Source organism: Bombina bombina, chromosome 5 (genome assembly GCF_027579735.1).
Source record: "Bombina bombina isolate aBomBom1 chromosome 5, aBomBom1.pri, whole genome shotgun sequence".
Lineage (NCBI taxonomy): Eukaryota > Metazoa > Chordata > Amphibia > Anura > Bombinatoridae > Bombina > Bombina bombina.
In genome coordinates this window covers 942,240,518-942,263,858 of record NC_069503.1, presented here as the reverse complement: position 1 = coordinate 942,263,858, position 23,341 = coordinate 942,240,518, and the positions used below count along the sequence as shown (strand labels likewise).

General features: G+C 36.7%; 1 protein-coding gene across 1 annotated transcript in view; it reads right to left on the bottom strand.

Annotated features, from left to right (window-relative positions):
- Positions 1 to 23,341, bottom strand: part of CRISPLD1 (cysteine rich secretory protein LCCL domain containing 1) — a 181,053-nt gene that overhangs the window by 5,727 nt on the left and 151,985 nt on the right. The window lies entirely within an intron of this gene.

Genomic DNA, 23,341 nt, shown 5'->3' with positions numbered 1-23,341 from the left:
GACCAGCACTAAGTTTCATGCTGGATAACACTTGAGCACTAAACTGATGTAAGTTCTTTACTATACACCTTCCATGTTTTTGAATGCACAATAACAAGTGATAACAGTTCATGCCTGGTACTAAATGTGAGAGCGACATTTTACATTGATTACAAGTGTAACACTTAAAGGGACACGAAACCCAAAAATGTTCTTTCATGATTCAGATATAGAATACAATTTTAAACAACTTTCCAATTTATTTCTATTATTCAATTTGCTTCTTCACTTGTTAGCCTTTCCTGAAGGTTTTTTTCTAATAAATCTCAGGAGCATCATTTCTAGCGCTGATTGGTGGCTGCATATATATACCAATTGTCATTGGCTCGCCCATTTGTTCAGTTAGAAACCAGTAGTGCATTGCTGCTCCTTCAACAAAGCATGCAAAGGAAATGAAGCAAATTTGATAAAAGAAGTAAACTGAAAAGTTGTTTAAAAGTGTATGTTTTACCTAAATCATGAAAGAAAACAATTGGTTTCATGTCCCTTTAAAAGACAACTAGTAATAAGAGCAAAATGAGATTGCTACTACTTCTTCCCATAGAAAGTATATGGAGTGCTATTAATGTATTGGATGTGTTACATTTTTATTGGTTAACATTTTTTTGCTTTGGTTAAACAGCATTTTGACCAACAACTTTTAAATTGGGTGTATCTGTTTGTGTGAGGAAAAGCACAAAATAACGAGGCACACATAATCAGTTGCGCTACACTTGTATTCTAGGTCCAAGATTGCTAGTATTTAATCTTGAGTTTTAAGATATATATGGCTAGATTACGAGTGGCACGCTAACAGATGTTTGCGCTCATCAGGTTTTTTGCAAATATTAAAAGTTGAAAGTAAACGTGTGTACATATGTATTTATGCATTTATATATGTATATATGCATTAACAAACATATATAACCACATAAATGTATACATATATAGACATATATATAAGTGCATTGGAGACATTTGCAGTTAAGTAGATGAAAACATGAAAAAAATAATTTATGCAATATTCATATTTAATAAAGGTTCTAACTATGTATTTACTGTACATATTTCACATTCCAATGCACATAGGGGAATGTGTTCAAAGTATTTCTAAATAGATTCCTATATACCCTTTGCTCAATAAAACCATAAATGGCAAACAAAGATGGTCACTCCAGGGTCCAAAAAATGCCTTTGTGGATACACTTTTTAAAAAAACCATTTTTTTTAGCAGTTTAAGTTCCTGGTAAGTGTATAAGTGGCCGTGCCCATCCTTGTGACGTATACTGCCATTGCCTCCGACGTACGTTTTACCTGCCTGGATTTTTCAAGGATACTATACTTGTTTAAAATGGATTTGATGTGCCTATCAGGTTTGAGAAGTATGATATCATGATTACAAGAACATTTTATTATTGACAATGAAATTAAAGAAATGCTATTTAGCTCAGTTGTAAGTTTGGATCTACTGAGCAAACATGGCTTATCAGAATAAAGTATACTTTAAACAAACATATTCTTTTTATCTTATTTGGGTTATAGATTGTATTTAAGTAGTTATCTATACGGACAACAAAAAAACTCCCAGACTCCATCCGAAAATGTAAAACTTAACTTTCACTAAAAGCTTATTACAGGGTAAAGTATACACTCTTACTTTACAAAACGTAAGTATAAGATCCATAGGATAGGGCGCACCCCTTCTGGCATCTGACATGTTTCTGCGGGATACCCATAATCATAGATCCAGCTGTTGTTGTCAGCATATGAATCTAGTTTACTAGCAAAGTTTTGCAGACAGTGGCGAATCTGCACTTGTACTGCTTGCTTCACTTCTGGAGGCATGTAGATATAGCGCAGTCCGACATTGACAAGACCTGCACTATAAACAAGCCAGATAAGAGGACCTGTTAATGACCTCTGACATACCATGTGCTTTGGCAGTCATTAAGGTGTTAAAAAACAAGTTGGATATTTCACACACCAATTGAATGTTATGTTGTTTATTATTACTTTACCTTTTACAGCTTGGTTTGCCATTTTTGACAAAGGCTGTGTTTGGTTATGAGTTATCTATATAATTATGCACTGTTACCTGATAATTCATTTTTATTTTTCTGCAAAAAGAAAATGTTTGAATGTGTTAGGGCTTTATATTATTACACTATTGCTTGCATATTATTGTTGCAGAGGTGTTAAACATGTTCCTACGCCTTCGGGGCCTCCAGAGCATCATTGGCTGCTGGAATTTAAGGTTGCACGAACAATCACTTGTGTAACCCTGCCCACTGCTAAAGCAGGGATTGTCAGTCATTAAGGATGAACGAGTCTGTATTGTCTGATGTTCACAACCTCTGGGTTTATGGATCAGTTATACAACCGGTGCTTCTTAATTTTCGGGTTGATTCGAAACTGCCCCAAAGATACAGCTTCCCAAATAAGGCTGATGTCACTCTGCCACCGCGCCGCTGCTCGCTATGGCTGTTGCCATAGATGCGTTGGTGGTGACTCATTGCTATGGCTGTTGCCATAGACGCAGGCAGTGGTGCAGAGTGTGCAGCAATGACGTCATCGCCACACGCTGTCTCTCTCTCCTGGATGCGACTCTGATTACACCTGTGTGTCCTTTTTGGTACCAATATGCGCCTTTGTAAGTACTGCATTAACCTTACATCACTGCCCAAGTATAGGTGTTATTGTGTGTGCTCCTGGGTGCTATTATTTGTTTGTGCTGGATTGCTATTACGTTACTAAACTCTACCTGTCTGACTACTCTGCTTGCTTAACCCATGAATTGCTGGATTGATATTACGTTACTGAACTCTGCCTGTCTGACTACTCTGCTTGCTTAACCCCATAAGTGCTGGATTGCTATTATGTTACTGAACTCTGCCTGTCTGACTACTCTGCTTACTTAACCCCTTAAGTGCTGGATTGCTATTGCATTACTGAACTCTGCCTGTCTGACTAATCTGCTTGCTTAACCCTCAAAGTACTGGATTACCATAACGTTGCTGAACTCTGCCTGTCTGACTACTCTGCTTGGTGAGTGATGTGCAAAGTGCCTAACAAAAGGCAGAGGTGAGGTGTCGAAAAAATTGATGATAGCTAACTTTAAGGGTGGATTATACAATAAAGGATTCAGTTGTATGCTTTAAAATGTTGTGTTGAGGAATCATGGATCCATGATGAAAATATGTCAGAAATTGAGCTGAAAATGTATCCTAGTTTGTGAGGGAATCTCACTTGAATTCTGGGCTGAACCTTCAGTGCATATAAGAAACTTTTATATGTACTAGGGTTAAATGCTAACGGCCAGGGCCGCCATCAGGGGGTGACAGGGGTGACTCCTCTCAGGGGCCCAATGGGCAGCCACCAGTGGGTACTACAGCAGAGTGCTAATTGCAGAAATTGGAAATGTTATTACAAGGAGTAAAGTATTAACATTTAAGAGGATTTCTGAGTGTGCACTAAACCACTATGCACAGTGTGAGACAGACTTGGCACTTTGTACAGTGAGTGCCTGAGTCAGACGCCAGATCACTTTCATTTGCAGAGGAGGTAGGATTTACTTAGCAAATGTTTTTTATTTCTTTGTGCAATTTCAGATTGTAACTTCAGTGTGGTAGTAGTTGTATGGTGGGGCCAGGGGTCCATAAAACACATATTTTTAGCAACAGTGCATTTATGATTATTTAACAATCCTGTAGAAATTCTATATTTAAAACCATGCAGAATTTGTCAGATATGCATTGTTTTAATTATATATATATATATATATATATATATATATATATATATATATATATATATATATATATTACATTCCAGTTTACTGCCCCTTTATGCAAGGACTTGCCAGATGCAAGGAGGCATTTTATTTAAGATTTTTACATCTGCATAACATGTTATACTCTCAGACTAAGATTGCTCAGTGTTTGAAATGATACAGGTTAACTTAAAACTGTTCAGTTTACACTACAGCTGAACAGCTTTGAATTACATACCAACAAGCCTAAATCCTGCATTTAACCAGATCTAATGGTATGAGTACCACAGCTTATGGTTCCACTAAGACCATATAGAGTACAGCATTTTCAAAATCCATAAGTACAGCTGACAGATGGGATCATTTGTATACTATATTTGAAGTGGTGCTCTTGTTTGGGGAAAATGGGGAAAGAACAAACATATGTCAACCTTTTAAAAGTACTTTTCTTCATCTAGCCATCTACCCAGATCATTAATGTACAATTTTGAATTCACAAAATTATTTTTGTTTGCACATTTACAAATATGATTCTTTAAAAAGTGATCTCTTAATTTCTGCATGTCACACACTGTTGATTTAAGGGATGCAAGGTGCATACATGTTTCCTCCTGTTAATGTTTCTGTGGGTGTCTGTGTTTATGTCTTTGTGCTTTGGTTTGTGTTTCTGAGTGTGTATGTATTTTTCTTCTGTGGGTCTCAGTATGTATTTTTCTTCTGTGGGTCTCTCTGTGAGGGTGGGTGTGTATGTGCATTTTTTGTGAATGTCTGTGAGGGTGTGTGTGTGCACATGTCTTTGAGCTTTTTCTATGGGTGTCTCTGTGAAGGTGTGTGTATGTTTGTCTTTGTGTATTTTCTCTGGATGCCTCTGTGAGGGTGTGTGTGTGTATATGTATGTATGTCTGTGTTTTCTGTGGATGTCTCTGTGAGGGTGTGTGTTTTCTGTGGGTGTCTCTGTGAGGGTGTGTGTATGTCTTTGTGTGTTTTCTGTGGATGTCTCACTGAGGGTGTGTTTATGTATGTCTTTCTGTGTTTTATGTGGTTGTCTCTTTGTGTGTGTATGTCTTTCTGTGTTTTATGTGGTTGTCTCTCTGTGTGTGTATGTCTTTGTGTGTTTTCTGTGGGTGTCTTTGTGTGTGTGTGTATTTCTTTGTGTTTTCTGAGGCTGTCTCTGTCAGTGTTTCCTTGGGTGTATGTGCAAGTTTGAGTTTGTGTGTGTGTGTCCATTGTCTGTTCCTTTTTAGGACATTTTGACCTTGCTACTGATTATTTACATCTTTCTACAGACTTTGAGACTAACGAGACCTTTCCGGAAGTCACCAATCCACCATTTAACCTTTAAATGATTGTTTAGGCAGTTCAGGGCCCTTCCTTTCAGCCACTGCATGCTGTTGTCATCATTTAGTTGGCATCTTCCTTTACAAAAAGATAATCGGAACTCCATATTTTCTTTTGTAAATCTCCTTTTTTTACAAAACTGTAGTTTACCTCATCAGGTCAATGTAAACAAGTGCTGAGTGTCTGTGTCTGAGTGTGTTTCTTTGCGTGTCTGCTAGAGTGTCTATATGTGAATCCTTATTTGTGAGTGTGTTTCAGTGTATGAGTGTGTCTGTGTGTGTGTATGTTACTACCTTTACAACATTTCCAAGTTTAAATAGACACTTAAGAATAAAGTGCATATACGTTTTAGTCACTTGGTCAAAAATTGCACATGTCAAAGGGGGGGGGGCCTGATCAATGACAAAAAAATTGAAAAATTTAGTTTTTTAATTGGTGTTGGTATCTCTGATATTTAGCAGCTCTCATATGAGTGTTAGTTCAAGCTAATTTGTTCTGTCTGGTCTGTTCTGTGGTTCCGTACAAGGAGTAGACGTCTCACCTGCATTATCAAACTAAAGATCTGTCCCAAACCAATATGACTGCACAGTAAAAGCTTATTTTTGGAGGCCAATGTGGATGAATATTGTCTAACCTTTAGCAAAGAAAGGCACATTCCTTCTGTAAAAGTGTTTTTTAGTCTGGGTAGACAGTTTCTGCACATGAATATTAAACCAAACAGATTGATAGTCACTGGATCCTAAGTTCTCACCTGCAGACACATCTGAAACGGTATCACTGTTTGTATATCCAGGAAGGAATCAAACGTTTGGACCCATCCAGATAACCATTAGGACCCCCCTGAGGATCATTATCATCCCACTACAAGTTGTTTTTTTCCATTACTTACAACATTGGAGAACACAGTCACTTGTTTCATGAACTTTTGTTAGACTGACTTTGGCAAACTTATCGCATATTTATCGTTCACCACATATTTGGTAACACTACAGCTAATTAGATGAAGGATTCACACTGACTATTTTCTTCACTTGGTTGGAGGCTCCACATTGACTTTGTTTATTGTTTTTTGGTGTGTATTTTCTACACACACAATGCACGTGTTTTTCAATTTTTTTATTTTTGTTTTATTCAATTTTTTTATTTTTTTAAAATTTTTACATTTTTAATACATTTTTTGATAAAAATTTTTCACCTCATTTTTCTCATTGTCTGTTCACAGTTTCATGTTTGCCTTTGTCTTGTTCACAGTGTCATTGTATTGTAAGGTAATTGTATGTCATATTGCTTGATAGCTGCATGTTAAGTACCTTCCACCACATGCACCTGACACCCTCATTCACACGTTATTGAGCACAATTTTGAGTTAACACCCTGTACCAGTGCGCCACGCCTGGGGTTCTTCACAATCTTTTTATTTGGACCACACAGAGTTATTCCTGAGACCGTCAGCATTTAACCCTAGTACATATAAAAGTTTCTTATATGCACTGAAGGTTCGGCCCAGGATTCAAGTGAGATTCCCTCACAAACTAGGATACATTTTCAGCTCAATTTCTGACATCTTTTCATCATGGATCCATGATTCCTCAACACAACATTTTAAATCATACAACTGAATCCTGTATTGTGTACTTACCTAACTGTCCCTGATTTTAACCATTGTGTTTATTTACCTTTTTAATTGTTTTATAACTGTTTGTATACATTAAACATTTGGCTAACCCCAGGTTTTATTTATTGTGATAAACTTTTGGACAAATTGAAGCATCACACACCACGATTAAACCATTTACAGACTTATCTCCCTTGCCCGGCAAGATCCACCCTTAAAGTTAGCTAGCTATCATCGATTTTTTCAACACCTCACCTCGGCCTTTTGTTAGGCACTTTGCACATTACTCATCAAATTGTTTACCCCACATTGGCCAGCTAGGTGGCCCTTGGTCCAAAGCTAGAGGTATCTGGCCTGGCGCATAGTCTTTTTTACTAACTGACTACTCTGCTTGCTTAACCCCTAAAGTACTGGATTGCCATAACGTTGCTGAACTCTGCCTGTCTGACCACTCTGCCTGCTTGATCCCTTAACTATTGGATTGCAATACTGTTACCGAACTCTGCCTGCCTGGCCATTCTATTGGTTTATCCATGAACTGTTATATTACTGGATTTCCTTTATTGCTGACTCCTGCCTGTTTCCAGTCCTTCTATTGGTTTATCCCTGAACTGCCATACCGCTGGATTTCCTAACTGTTGCTGCTAAAGACTACCCTGCCTACTGTGAGTTCCGCTTACCTCATTTTACAAACTTTCTCTGCTGTGGGAAATTTCCTATCTTTTCAGCTTGACGCCGGGAAAAGAAGACTACTGGCCAAGGTTGATCTGATAGTGGAATATCCCACAGCCAATAGTCAGCTTCAAAGCAGCTAACACATCTGGTTCATCAATGACATGAACAGGAGTGAAAAAAAAATATCACTATACCAGTCAGGACAGAATACTACTTGTCCTCTGCAATTTCTTACTCATCAGCGACTAGTGTACTATGGGAAATTTCCAGCTCTGTACATGAGTTATATGTGTGCAGCCACTAATCACCTGCTAGCAACTACTAATCCATTGCTACTCCTGAGCCTACCTTGGTATGCTTTTCAACATAGGATATCAAGAGAACAATGCCAATGTCATTATAGAAGTAAACTGAAAAGTCTCTTAAAAAATGGAAGCGCTGTCTTAATCATGAAAGTTTAAATTTTGACTTTTATATCCCTTTAATACACTACATATTATATTAATTTTATATTATAAGGTTTTATATTATACCATATCTGCTATTATGATATATTATTAAATGATAATAACATTAAACAATGTTCTGTGTACAATTTGAATGTTTGTATTTGTGGCATTATTTTTTCTAAGAAAAGGGCTAGATTACAGGTGGAGCACTCCTGCTCGTGCGTTAACTTCGCTAGAAGTAAGCTTTTTGGGTGAGTCGGGAAACGAGCATATCACAAGTTGGAAGTAAAAAGTTTTTGCAAAAGCACTAACCCGACGCATGCAAAAATCTAAACCACACTAAGGGGCCCATTTATCTAAAGACCGCTGCTCCATAACCTGTTTGTCTGCTCGGAGGAGGCGGACAGAGATCGCCGCAATTCAACTCGATCGAGTACGATCGGGTTGATTGACACCACCCCGCAGGGGGCGTCGTTGCACAAGCAGCTCTCAAGAGCTGCTGGTGCAATGTTGAATACAGAGAGCGTATTGCTCTCCACATTCAGCGAGGTCTGTCGGACCTGATCCGCACTGTAATAATTACAGTTAACCTTCAACAATGGGTAGCCATAGAACAACTTAATCTAAATTGTACAGTCCCATTGCAAAAATCCTATTCCGGTTTGAGTATCTCAAACCGGCATAGGACACTATGTTTATCTGTCCATTTTCTAATGATTTTTGCAATGTGACTGTACAACTTAGATGAAGTTGTTCTATGGCTACCCATTGTTGAAGGTTAACTGTAAATATTACTAGTGTCTTTATTATCAGTTGTTTTCAAGTATCTCAAACCGGCAGAGGACACTATGTTTATCTGTCCATTTTCTAATGATTTTTGCAATGTGACTGTACAATTTAGATTAAGTTGTTCTATGGCTACCCAGGGTTGAAGGTTAACTGGAATTAATACTAATGTATAGCTAACTAGATAAGTGTGTTCACTATCGGTTGTTTTCCAGTATCCCAAACCGGCATAGGACACTATGTTTTTCTGTTCATTTTTTAATGATTTTTTGCAATATGACTGTACAATTTAGATTAAGTTGATCTATGGCTTCCCATTGTTGAAGGTTAACTGTAATTAATTCCAATGTATAGTTAGCAAGACAAGTGTTTTCACAATCAGGTGTTTTCAGTGTATTACACCTATTGCTGTATTTTCACTCTACACAGGTGTTGTCTGTATTTTAGGTAATTGCTTTATTGGTTACCAGCCAGGTAATGGTTGCTTAGCAACTAATTTTGGTGTTTTTTTAACAGGGGGAGGGGTCTGTATGTGTATAAATGTTTGGCACTTTGTATTGTTCTTTGGTCTGAGGAAGGAGAAGCTTTCCCCGAAATGTCACTACAAATAAAACAACCTTTGTATTTAAGACCAGAGTGTGCTGTCTTCTATCTTTTGCTATATATACACACATACATATCCATCTTTAGACATGTATATGTATGTATTTCTATGTTAAAGCCTCTTGCATGCCTTTTTTTTTCTAACACCTGAGACCGCATATATTTGGGCCTTTTTTATGCAATATTTTTAAAATAATTTTTATTAGATAGAGTTATTATGAGTGTAACTGTACTTTAAAATATCATTTTGATGTGTTTTGTGCAACTTTTTAGTTGAGCGTAACAGTTAACCAGAGCTTTGAAATCACGCTATCCCGACGCACTTTAAATAAAATTGCGCTCAAGTGAACGTGTTTCCTTTCAACTCGTAATACATGCACGCAAAAAGCCGTGATAAACCCCTTTTGCAAATTAAACACAATCTAGTCCTTTGTGATCTAAATAGTGCAGATTCTCTCAATTAAAGGGACAGTCTAGTCAAAAAAAACTTTCATGATTCAGATAGGGCATGTAATTTTAAACAACTTTCCAATTTACTTTTTTAATCAAATTTTGCTTTGTTCTTTTGGTATTCTTAGTTGAAAGCTAAACCTAGGTAAACTCATATGCTAATTTCTAAGCCCTTGAAGGCAGCCTCTTATCTGAATGTATTTTGACATTTTTTCACAACTAGTTAGTTCATGTGTGCCATATAAATAGCATTATGCTCACACCCGTGGAGTTGCCTAGGAGTCAGCACTGATTGGCTAAAATGCACGTAGAACTGAAATAAGGGGGCAGTCTTCAGAGGCTTAGATACAAGGTAATCACAGAGGTAAAAAAGTGTATTTATATAACTGTGTTGGTTATGTAAAACTAGGGAATTGGTAATAAAGGGATTATTTATCTTTTTAAACAATAACAATTCTGGTGTAGACTGTCCCTTTAATCCCCTGACTGCTTTAAACTAAAAAGTAAGTAGGAGCAGACATTCTGTCTATGCAGACTTTAAGTTATACAACTTCTGGTACAACTTTATTTGCTGGTTTTTAAGCTGTCAGCGGTAAAAATCCTGGCCTCAGGGTCATGTAGAAGCAAATGAAATTTCCGATGCATATTTTTACATACATTTAGTGAAAACTCAGATGCAGGTATCAAATATCACTAGAGTGCATTTTGCTTAGACAGTGTGTTATGCAACTGAACAGGTGTTTTAGAAACGTATCCTTTACTGTCATGAAGCTGTTAAAGATATTCTAAGACCACCATACATAAGTGTCAAAACAAATATTTAAAGTGGTTAATTTAAAAAAATGCATAAATAAATTGTAATTCTAAAAATATTTAATTTTTTATTATCAAACATATTTATGTGCATTCAATATAATTTAATTATCTTTGACACTTTTGAAAAAAGAAAAAAGAAAATGAAAATTTAAGCACACATCATCTCTTTTATAGTGTAAATCCCTAGTACACTGTAAGGAATATTTTCTAACACCCCATACAAAGTGATAGCAGCACTAATTTCCTTACAAAAAACAACCCATTTTATTATAGGTTGTGCCCATATCACAGCAGAACTAAACAAATTATTTTACAGCATGAAAAAAATATATAATTTACCAGCCTAATTAGACAAAAATAGCATGCAAGAGCTGCACATCGCATCATAGTATGCTTATCTAACACTAGATTAATGCTATGTACATGCAAACCATGCCAGTCTTGGAGCTTACATGGACACAGGCACTAACTTATAGGTAAACTCCATGTATATCAATCCAGCCTGGTGAGTTTATGTAACCCTCAGTGCATGTGTAAGCTTAGAGTTTGGTGTCAATCTCAATATTAAAAAAAAGGCTACAACAGCCATTTTTTAATGTGTACACCAACATATTCATCCGCTATGTTCCTTTAATACCAAGGAAAACAATGTTAGATATAATTCTAGAAAATACTAATTCAGTATAAATTGTTACTTGAATCAGTTAAAATAGTTACATTTCAGTAGAATGATGACCACATTTGGTATGCAACAATGTAGAATTTTTCCACTCTGAAGCAGGAAATGCAGAAGAAAAGTATGGAATACAAGAACATGTGATTTAACTAGTAAGGTCTACTAGGGTGACAAGGCTTCTAAAAATGGTTCCTGACACTCAGTACAATTTTCTTTAAACGGACACGAAACCCAAAAATGTTCTCTCGTAATTCAGATAGATCAAACAATTTTAAACAACTTTTTAATTTACTTATTTTATCGAATTTGCATAATTATTTTGATATCCTTTGTTGAAGAAGCAATGCACTACTTAGGGTTGCCACCTTAGCCATGTTTTCCTGGACACGTATGAGTTACACATTTTGCAGGGTGTGCCCAGGGGAACATGCATTGTACCTTTGGACAGCACACAAATAGTGATCCTGGACAGCAGTATTCATGTTCCTTCCTGCACACCCAGCAGCATGTATAACTCATAGCTGTCCAGGAAATCATGGCCGAGGTGGCAACCCTAGCACTACTGAGAGCTAGCTCAGAACCAATAACATGAGACATGTATGTGCAGCCACCAATCAACAGCTCCTGAGCCTACCTAGGTATCCTTTTTAACAAAGAATATCAAGAGAACAAAACAAATTATATAACAGAAGTAAATTGGAAAGTTGTTTAAAATCACATGCTCTATCTGAATCATGAAAAAAATGGGTTTAGCAAAGCCACTCCCCTTTCCTTCATGGCATGAACCTGCATAATTGTTACTTTCAGCAGCTGCTACATGGTTACGTGGCATTAAGGCTCACTGCTCTCCTACACCTTCCTTAAAAATTGATTTAGACAGGTCAGACAATTTTTAAAAAAGCTTCTAATTTACTATTATTCTCTAATTTGCTTTGTTCCCATGGTATTCTTTGTTGGAGAGATACCTAGGTAGGTGTGTAGCGCACATGGCAGGAATCAGTTCTGCCACCTAGTGCTCTTGCAAATGGATAGCATGACATATAATGCTCCAGACACATGCATACTCCTGAGCTCACATTCCTGCTTTTCTAAAAAAAGATATAGAGAGAACAAAGAAAATATGATATAAGAAGTAAATTAGAAACATGATTAAAAATAAGCTCTATCTGAATCATGAAATAAAATGTTTTGGTTTATGTCCCTTTAACTTCACCTTTTATGTTTCATGAGTAGAAGTGAGATGCATACTGCTTAGAACACAGAATAGGTAAGGAGATTGTTGCATGTGATAAAAAGTTAAATAATTGCTAAATGGGTGTTAATTAGTGATGTCGCGAATTGTTCGCCGGCTAATAGTTCCCGGCGAACATAGCTTGTTCGCATTCGTAACGGTGGGCGAACATATGCGATGTTCGATCCGCCCCCTATTCGTCATCATTGAGTAAACTTTGACACTGTATCTCACAGTCTGCAGACACATTCCAGCCAATCAGCAGCAGACCCTCCCTCCCAGACCCTCCCAGCTCCTGGACAGCAGCCATTTTAGATTCATTCGGAAGCTACATTCTTAGTGAGAGGAGGGACAGTGTAGCTGCTGCTGATTTAATAGGGAAATCGATAGCTAGGCTAGTGTATTCAGTGTCCACTACAGTCCTGAAGGACTCATCTGATCTCTGCTGTAAGGACAGCACCCCAAAAAGCCCTTTTTAGGGCTAGAACATCAGTCTGTTTTTTTTTTCCTGTGTAATCTAATTGCAGTTGCCTGTCTGCCAAGCCACTTGCCCAGTGCCACCACTCATATCTGGTGTAACAGTAGTGTAAATTTAAAAAAAACAAAAAACTTTTTTGACTGTGAAACATCAGTCTGCTAGTGTAATCTAATTGCAGTTGTCTGCCTGCCAGTGTGTGTGCCAGGCCCACGTGCCCAGTGCCACCACTCATATCTGGTGTAACAGTAGTGTAAATTTAAAAAAAAACTAAAAACTTTTTTGACTGTGAAACATCAGTCTGCTTGTGTAATCTAATTGCAGTTGCCTGCCTGCCAGCGTGTGTGCCAGGCCCACTTGCCCAGTGCCACCACTCATATCTGGTGTAACAGTAGTGTAAATTAAAAAAAAAAAAACTTTTTTGACTGTGAAACATCAGTCTGCTAGTGTAATCTAATTGCAGTTGCCTGCCTGCCAGCATGTGTGCCAGGCCCACTTGCCCAGTGCCACCACTCATATCTGGTGTAACAGTAGTGTAAATTTAAAAAAAAAAAAAAAATTTGACTGTGAAACATCAGTGTGCTTGTGTAATCTAATTGCAGTTGTCTGCCTGCCAGCGTGTGTGCCAGGCCCACTTGCCCAGTGCCACCACTCATATCTGGTGTAACAGTAGTGTAAATTAAGAAAAAAAAAACTTTTTTGACTGTGAAACATCAGTCTGCTAGTGTAATCTAATTGCAGTTGCCTGCCTGCCAGCATGTGTGCCAGGCCCACTTGCCCAGTGCCACCACTCATATCTGGTGTAACAGTAGTGTAAATTTAAAAAAAAAAAACTTTTTTGACTGTGAAACATCAGTGTGCTTGTGTAATCTAATTGCAGTTGCCTGCCTGCCGGCGTGTGTGCCAGGCTCACAGTGTATACTGTGCCCACTTGCCTAGTGCCACCAATCATATCTGGTGTAACAGTAGTGTAAATTAAGAGAAAAAAAACTTTTTTGACTGTGAAACATCAGTCTGCTTGTGTAATCTAATTGCAGTTGCCTGCCTGCCAGCGTGTGTGCTAGGCCCACTTGCCCAGTGCCACCACTCATATCTGGTGTAACAGTAGTGGAAATTAAAAAAAAAAACTTTTTTGAGTCTGCTAGTGTAATCTAATTGCAGTTGCCTGCCTGCCAGCGTGTGTGCCAGGCCCACTTGCCCAGTGCCACCACTCATATCTGGTGTAACAGTAGTGTAAATTTAAAAAAAAAAAAACTTTTTTGACTGTGAAACATCAGTCTGCTAGTGTAAGCACGTTATTCCAAACAATTTAGGAATGTTAGGTGATTTATGCCCTTTATGGATTAAAACCAGACTCTGCATCAACTATGTAATTTTACGTGGGAGTTTTGCCATGGATCCCCCTCCGGCATGCCACAGTCCAGGTGTTAGTACCCTTGAAACAACTTTTCCATCACTATTGTGGCCAGAAAGAGTCCTTGTGGGTTTTAAAATTCGCCTGCCTATTGAAGTCAATGGCGGTTCGCCTGGTTCGCCCGTTCGCGAACATTTGCGGAAGTTCGCGTTCGCTGTTCGCGAAGGAAAATTTTAAGTTTGCGACATCACTAGTGTTAATAGGCAATCAAAGAGTTAAATCATTGCTATGCTACACATTTGCAGCAAAGTTTTACCCCCTTGATTGCCTGTAATACATGCAGCAGCATCCTTACCTGCTTGATTACCTGGTTCTAAAATGTGTGGCTTGCACAACTAGATTAGAATGATAGAAGTATGCTATCCAAATCCTGAATGACTTGAAAGTGATGCAGCATATCTATAAAAACCTAACTAAAGTTATAACAACATCTCTATGTAAAAAGGAAGCTATTTTATCACAGCATTTCCACATCCTATTGTATATGGAATTTAAAGAGACATGAAACACTTTTTTTCACAATTCACATAAAGTATACAATTATACTACGATTACCAAATTTGTATGAGCATACACCTGATTTTACCCACCTTCCTGCTTTTCATCAAAGGATACCAAGAACAAAGTAAATATGATAAAATAAGTAAATTTGATTTTTGTTTTTTTTTAGCTGTACACTATCTAAATCATGAAAGGAAACATTTGGGTTTCATGTCCCTTCAAGAATCCAATCAGGATGCTATAGTCCCAGAACTTGGAACGGAACGTGAATCGAACATAGGTAGGAGCAGTCACTTAAAGGGACACTGAACCCAATTTTTTTATTTCATGATTCAGATAGATCATTAAATTTTAAGCAACTTTCTAATTTACTCCTATTATCAATGTTTCTTCATTCTCTTGCTATCTTAATTTTAAAAGCAGGAATGTAAATCTTTGCAGCCAGCCCATTTTAGGTTCAGCACCATGGATAGCGCTTGCTTATTAGAGGCTTACATCTACCCACCAATAAGCAAGCATAACCCAGGTTCTTAACCAAAAATGGTCCGGCTCCTATGCATCCCATTCCTGCTTTTTAAATAAAGATAGCAAGAGAACGAAGAAAAATTGATAATAGGAGTAAATTAGAAAGTTGCTTAAACTGTCATGCTCTATCTGAATCATGAAAGGAAAAAAATTGGGTCCAGTGTCCCTTTAATTTCCTTCAGTTTACTATGAAATCTTGCAAGATTTCCATGAACTCCCACAAAATCACAGTAAAGCAAAAAAAAAGCAAAAAGTAAACTCAGCACTGATAATGCTGATTGGCTGTATATATATATATATATATATATATATATATATATATATATATATATATATATATATATATATATATATATAAATATATATATATATATATATATATATATATATATATATATATATATATATATATATATATATATATATATATATATATATTTTAATGCAGAAGACAGTAAAAAAAATTGCAGCTGAAGGATAATGACTCCCAGTGCACTTGCTGTGTGATCTAAGAACATTCTGAGGTAAAATATCTTCATTGTTTGCATAGAGATGTTCAGGTGATGTCTTCTAGTCAGCTTTTGTACAAATATGCTTTATTTACGGGATTTTGCATATGCCCCTTTCTTATTTTTTAAAATAAAGACAAAAAGTAACAAAGCAAAAGACAAATAATCATGAAATATATTCTATACTGAAATACAAAATTAGTTCATGTAACATATTATGGAAAAATCCCAAACATTTTATACAGTATTACATAATATTGGTATTTAACAGTATTTGACAGGCCATAGACTCGAAATAGCCAGCGGCTTAATGATTGTTTACTTTTTGTACACTCAGCAAAATTCCAGATATCCAAACCACCATATCATTTCTCTACAAAAGGATCGAAAGGCTTTTTTTTGGACAAAAGTTACACTTTTGCAGCCAAATCACAAAATAAGACTATGCAAGCAGTTTCTTTTACTGTATTTTTTTTTTCTTTGAACATACAGTATATTATTAAACGTTTAACAATAAACTCTAAATAGCCAGCGGTTGGGTCAGCCCATTTAAATGGACATATTCTTGAGATCAATGGATGGTAGTTTCAATAAGCGAAACCAGCTATTTCCAATGCAATGATCAACCCAATGAAGCAATTTCAATGCTTTTAATACTGTAGGATGTAAAATTAGTAATTGCAAAAACATTAAAGTGAAACAAATTTCATAGTACAATAATTTGTTCTAAGCGAATATGGAATGTTTGCCGGAAATTAAAAATGTATTTTTGCAAAAAAATATATACCGGTTATTTTTTCCTTTAAGTTTATATAATATTCAAATATCAAATGGAACAAACAGATATTCAAATTTTAGCATTCAAACATTGATTCTAATACCTAAGTTAAAGGAACAGTAAAGTCAAAATTAAACTTTACTGACAGAGCATGCAATTTAAACAAATTTACGAATTACTTCTAATATTTAATTTGCTTTATTCTCTTGGTATCCTTTGGTGACTGCACCTAATTCATTCAGCTATCTGCCAGTAGTGCATAACAGCTCGTTCAACAAAGGTTACTAAGAGTCTCGAGAATGAAGCAAATTTAATAAATATAAGTAAATTGGAAAGCTGTTTACCATTTTATTCTCTCTAAATCATGAAAAAAAAAAATTCTGGATTTCATGACAATTTCAAACAATCAATTATTTAATAAACTTTGCAATTATTTATGTTGTGACCTGGAGGCAAAGCACAGGGAAATTGTGATTTAATTTGAAGTCACATTTTTGTAATTCTCATTTGTATAAGTTAAATTGCATTATAAACATGAACCTAACAATTGTGTGACTAAAATATCTGACATATTTCACTAAATTGCAGTTAGATTGAAATAGTTTGCCCAAATTAATCCTTTAACTTTCTCTTGAGCCAGATAATCCAAGATAGGGGAGATTAGTGCTACCCAGAAATAGGTCATAGTCAAGTTCAACCTATTTTTGTAATCCTAATTCTCAGAGAATGCAGTCTGGAAGGTGGCTGAATGATTTTACACAGAATCACTATACTTATGAAACTAAAAATATTTCAATTACTTTGATAGCAAAAATAAAACCTTAATTTCCATGGCCTTTTATTCTTCAAGTCAAACTATAGCAATTATAAAAATATTAGATGTTGAAATTCACAAGAACAAAATTGCTATAAAAATAAACAAAATGTAGGTTGACTTGATAAATTAATGAAAATGCACAAAATGACTGAGCATAAAACCGCTATATCCCTTTAAAAAGGTTTTAATAAAAATGACTCTCTAAGAACCTCTCCAGTGTTTATTATGTGCCTGCAGCCAATCCAGAGCTGATATAAGTTATTTGTGCTGGTGCACATTTAAAGCTAGAACCGCTATTTATCGCTCCAGCTCATGCATAGACTGTGAAGAGAGGTAAGCTTTTTGCGCTCAACAGGTAGTGTGTGTATTACAAGTTGAAAGTAAAATGTTTTCACACAAATGCTAACCTGATGTGCACAAAAAGCCGGACTTTGAATATCGCAACTGCATTAACATATTGCCCCATAGACTTCGATGGAGGGAAAAAGTGGGGAAAAAAAACCAACAAAAACACCCAACTCCTGCATAAACCTGATCACGTTTAACCAAAGTGCACTAATCCGACATGAAATATGAATATTTCACATTGCAATTTTCTTCACATAGAAGAATATGTTCTATATATATATATATATATGTATGCAAAAGAGTTTGGATCAGCAATTTCATTTTGATCTATCAAATAACTGAAGGACACAGTAATATTTCAGTAGTGAAATGATGTTCATTGGATTAACAGAAAATATGCAATATGCATCAAAACGAAATTAGGCAGGTGCATAAATTTGGGCACCCCAACAGAAATATTGCATCAATATTTAGTAGAGCCTCCTTTAGCAGAAATTAAAGCCTCTAGACGCTTCCTATAGCCTGTAATGAGTGTCTGGATTCGGGATGAAGGTATTTTGGACCATTCATCCTTGCAAAACATCTCCAGTTCAGTTAGGTTTGATGGTTGCAGAGCATGGACAGCCCGCTTTAAATAACCCCACAGATTTTCAATGATATTAAGGTCTGGGGACTTTGATGGCAATTCCAGAACATTGCACTTGTTCCTCTGCATAAATGCCAGAGTAGATTTTGAGCAGCGTTTTGGGTCATTGTCTTGTTGAAATATCCAGCTCCGGCATAGCTTTAACTTTGTCACTGATTCCTCAACATTATTTTCAAGTATCTGCTGATATTGAGTGGAATCCATGTGACCCTCAACTTTAACAAGATACCCAGTACTGGCACTGGCCACACAGCCCCACAGCATGATGGAACATCCACCCAATTTTACTGTGGCTAGCAAGTGTTTATCTTGGACCAAATAACTCAATCTTTGTTTCATCAGTCCACAGCACCTTCTTCCAAAATGAAGCTTACTTGTCCAAATGTGCGTTTGCTTACCTCAAGCGACTCTGTTTGTGACGTGTGTGCAGAAAAGGCTTCTTCCGCATCACTCTCCCATACGCTGAATTGTTGAGCGATGCACAGTGACACCATCTACAGCAAGATGTTGTTGTAGGTCTTTGGAGGTGGTCTGTGGGCTGTTTATGACCATTCTCACCATCCTTTGCCTCTCCGATATTTTACACTTGGCCTTAACAAGAACTGTGCCTGTGGTCTTCCATTTCCTCACTATGTTCCTCACAGTGGACACTGACAGCTTAAATCTCTGCGATAGCTTTTTGTAGCCTTCCCCTAAACCATAATGTTGAACAATCTTTGTTTTCAGGTCATTTGAGAGTTGTTTTGAGGCCCCCATGTTGCCACTCTCCAGAGGAGAGTCAAAGAGAACAACAACTTGCAATTGGCCACCTTATGAAGTTTAAGGCTTAATGGGCTCACCAAACTAATTTTGTGTTCCAATTAATCAGTGCTAGGTAGTTACAGGTATTCAAATCAACAAAATGACCAGGGTGCCCAAATTTATGCACCTGTCTAATTTCGTTTTGATGCATATTGCACGTTTTCTGTTAATCCAATAAACCTAATTTCACTACTGAAATATTACTGTGTCCTTCAGTTATTTGATAGATCAAAATTAAAATGCTGATCCAAACACCCAATTATTTATAAATGAAAATCATGGAACTTGTCAGGGGTGCCTAAACTTTTGCATACAACTGGTATATATGATTTTTCATGTATTCAGCTACTTGACTACAAAGGGTTCTAATGCATTTATATATCTGTCTATATATGTATACATATGTGTTAACATGTGTATGTATGTCTGGCAACACATATATACACACACATATATATATATAAATGTGTGTGTATATATACTGTGTGTATATATATATATATATATATATATATATATATATATATATATATATATATATATATATATATATATATATATATATATATATACATAATTAAACATGTATATGTATCTCTATATTAAGGCCCTCATAACTTTTTTTTGCAATATTTTTTAAAATGTTTTTGTTAGACAGTGTTATTAAGAGTGTAACTGTACTTTAAATGTATTTTGTGCAACTTTTTTTGTCGAGTGTAACAGCTAACAAGAGTTCTGAAGTTACGGTATCCCGACACGCATTCAATTAAATTGCGCTTAAGCAAATGCATTTACTTTCAACTGGTTATATGCCCGTTACTTCCGACACCACAAAGGTTTCGAGAAAGTAAATAGATTTTCAATGATTAATAACTAATGTTAACTAAAAGTCTGCATGTTTGGTTACTTCTTTCCTGTAAACTTGTTTTTGGTTAAAACAAGAAAATTATGTATAAACCATTTTAGAGGTACAGTGGGCTGTATAATTTGTTTCCCATAAGGTGTTTTCAGTGACTTGTTGTACTAGCTGATGATTATAAAATTGCTCCTTTGGGTTTAATTTTTATATGAAATAGTGATTTTTATTTTTTTATTCCATAAGCTTTTAGGACCTCACAAGTCTCTCCCTCAGATTTACATAATATGAAAAACTAACATGCAGATCGCCTGAATCAAATGTTAGACCTACATATTATATTTAAGGAGGACACATTTGCTTGGCACTACTGTTAGAGAATTATCATTCTAGTAATTTTACTCTTCTTTTTGCCTCACCTATTGTCGGGCACGTTCAAGTGTAATATATATGTCATTCTTTATAATGTAAATAAATATACCTAAGGTTCAACATTTTCAAGGCCTAGATAAAGCATGCAATTTTAAACAACTTTCCAATTTAGTTGTTGAAGAGTAAACCTAGGTGGACACACTGGAGCTCAGGAGTGTGTATGTGTATTTAGCACCCTATGACAGCAGTGTTTGCAACAATGTATGTAGCAATGTTATATATAGTTGGAAATACTGCTGCCATAGAGATCTAAAGACATGTGCACATTCTCAAGCTACAATCAGCCTCCAAGTTTACTCTTCAACAAAGCACAGTGGTGGAATTCCGCCAGTTCTCACCAGTTCTTAACCCCTTAATGACCACAATGTACCCTGTATGTCACTGGTCGTTAAAGGTTTTTTCAGGACATAATAGCACAAGTCTAGCAAGAACACGCTATTAATGCACTCCCTCCAGCAGGCTTTGTGGAATAGAGCAGTCTCAACGCGGGTTACAAGACCACGCTATAAAACAATCAAGTCCCAAAAAAAGGCCAGCGACATACAGGGTACGTCGCTGGTCCTTAAGGGGTTAAAGGGATAGTCTAGTCAAAATTAAACTTTCATGACTCAGAGCATGCAATTTTAAACATCTTTCTAATTTACTCCTATTATCATTTTTTCTTCAAAAATATGGTAGTCACAGCACAGCTATAAAGATCAAGTACTATAATTATAGTTAAAAAAATATATGTCAGAAGGTGCAAGAGTCTAGTACCGCCACAAAATACTAGAGTAAATATATTAATATATGACTATATAGGTGTGCTGAGTCATACATTAATATCATGACTTAGCTGGCTTCTAAGCTTACATTACAGCTTTTTAAAATAAAGATTCCAAGAGAACGAAGAAAAAATTGTAATAGGAGTAAATTAGAAAGTTGCTTAAAGTGATGGTCAAGTATGACTAACTACATCTTGCGATCCTAATGTAACTAGCAAAATAATGTGACTTTCATTCATCATTTCGCCATATTCATTCTAGTTTGTGCTCTATCTTATATTATTTTCCTACCTTACTAATATCCATCCTCCTCCCGTCGATTGTCCGCCATTGTTTTTTCTGCTGTCACGTGTTTTTATTATCCAATTACAGTACAGGCCACTCAGGGAATCAGCTCTAAGTAAAAACACCCTTATTCAATTCTGCGCATGCCCTAGCTCCGTAACCGCGGTGAGACAGAGATTAGGATGCGATTACGGAGCTAGGGCATGCGCAGAATTGAATAAGGGTGTTTTTACTTAGAGCTGATTCCCCGAGTGGCCTGTACTGTAATTGGATAATAAAAACACGTGACGGCAGAAAAAACAATGGCGGACAATCGACGGGAGGAGGATGGATATTAGTAAGGTAGGAAAATAATATAAGATAGCGCACAAACTAGAATGAATATGGCGAAATGATGAATGAAAGTCACATTATTTTGCTAGTTACATTAGGATCGCAAGATGTAGTTAGTCATACTTGACCATCACTTTAAAATTGCATGTTGTGCATTGTCACACTGGTTTAGGAAATCTAAAATAATGACACAGTATTTTGAACAGGTCAGGTGAATCACAACTGCTGAGATGGAAGGTGGCAACAATAGAAAGTGTATGTAGCAAGAAGATACTAAAAACCACAATAGTCACAGGATGTGTGAAGGCGGCTTTCCTGTATCAGCAGGCTGTAATTAATGTAAAGGAGGAGATTCGCTATGTTAACCCTATTGCAGGCTGAAAAGAGTGGCTACACTCTAGTCTGCAGTGAAAACATGAAACACACTTCCTCCGGTAAGATGTTAAATCAGAATACCCAAATTTATAAGACATAAATGGTCAGAATGAACGATGAGTAATGATATGAAGTTTCAGCAGGCTTTTGTAAGTAAAACATGAAGAATAACATATGAGAGTAGATATATGCGAAGGTTGGAACTATGTTAAATAAACAAAAGATCACTGACAAGAAGACATATGCATTTTGAGGATATTATAATGGTAAGCGTTATAGTGCTGGCAGATATCAAGGCTGAGAGTCAGAAGTAGTAACACTTACAGCGTAGTCGGAAGAGCAGGCTAGAGCTGAGTAGCGAGAGAGAGAGCAGCTGGCGTGTGACGTCACCGCGGTAGTTGCGGAGCTCCGTGGAAGTGCTGAGACAGGAGACAGGAGCGTCCAAGGTAATTGTAAGAAAACAATTCAAGTGGAGGTTAGTAAATCACAGGAGTTTCAGAGGAAACTGAAGGTTGCAAGTAAAAAGCAACAGCAGCAAAGTTCGTGACAAAACTTGAATCCAAAGAAAAAAGTTGCTGGTAGCAAATTTGAGTGAGCAGAGTTCAGACAAAACTGGCTAGGCAATTGAAGTGTATATCAATACTAAGCAAAGAATGATTGAAACAGGTGTGCCTTAAATAGGGTGGAGACAGGTATGAGAAGCAGTGATCCTTAAAGGAACAGTACAACCAAGGATAGTGTATATGGCAGAGATGTATATCCTGACAGGATCCCCCCTTCTAAGAGCGACTCCGGAGCTCAGGGTCCAGGAGAGTCGGGATGCCGTTGATGAAAACGAGACACCAACCTGGGTGCGGAGATGTTAACAGAGGGTTCCCAGGAATCCTCATCAGGTGGGTAACCCTTCCAGCTTACGAGGTACTGTAAAACCCCATTCATCATGCGGGAATCTTTGATGGATTGAACCTCATATTCGATATCAGGGTCGACAGAAACCAGAGGAAGAGAAGAAGATGAGGCGGAACCCCTCACTGCCCGGTAAGGTTTCAGAAGGGA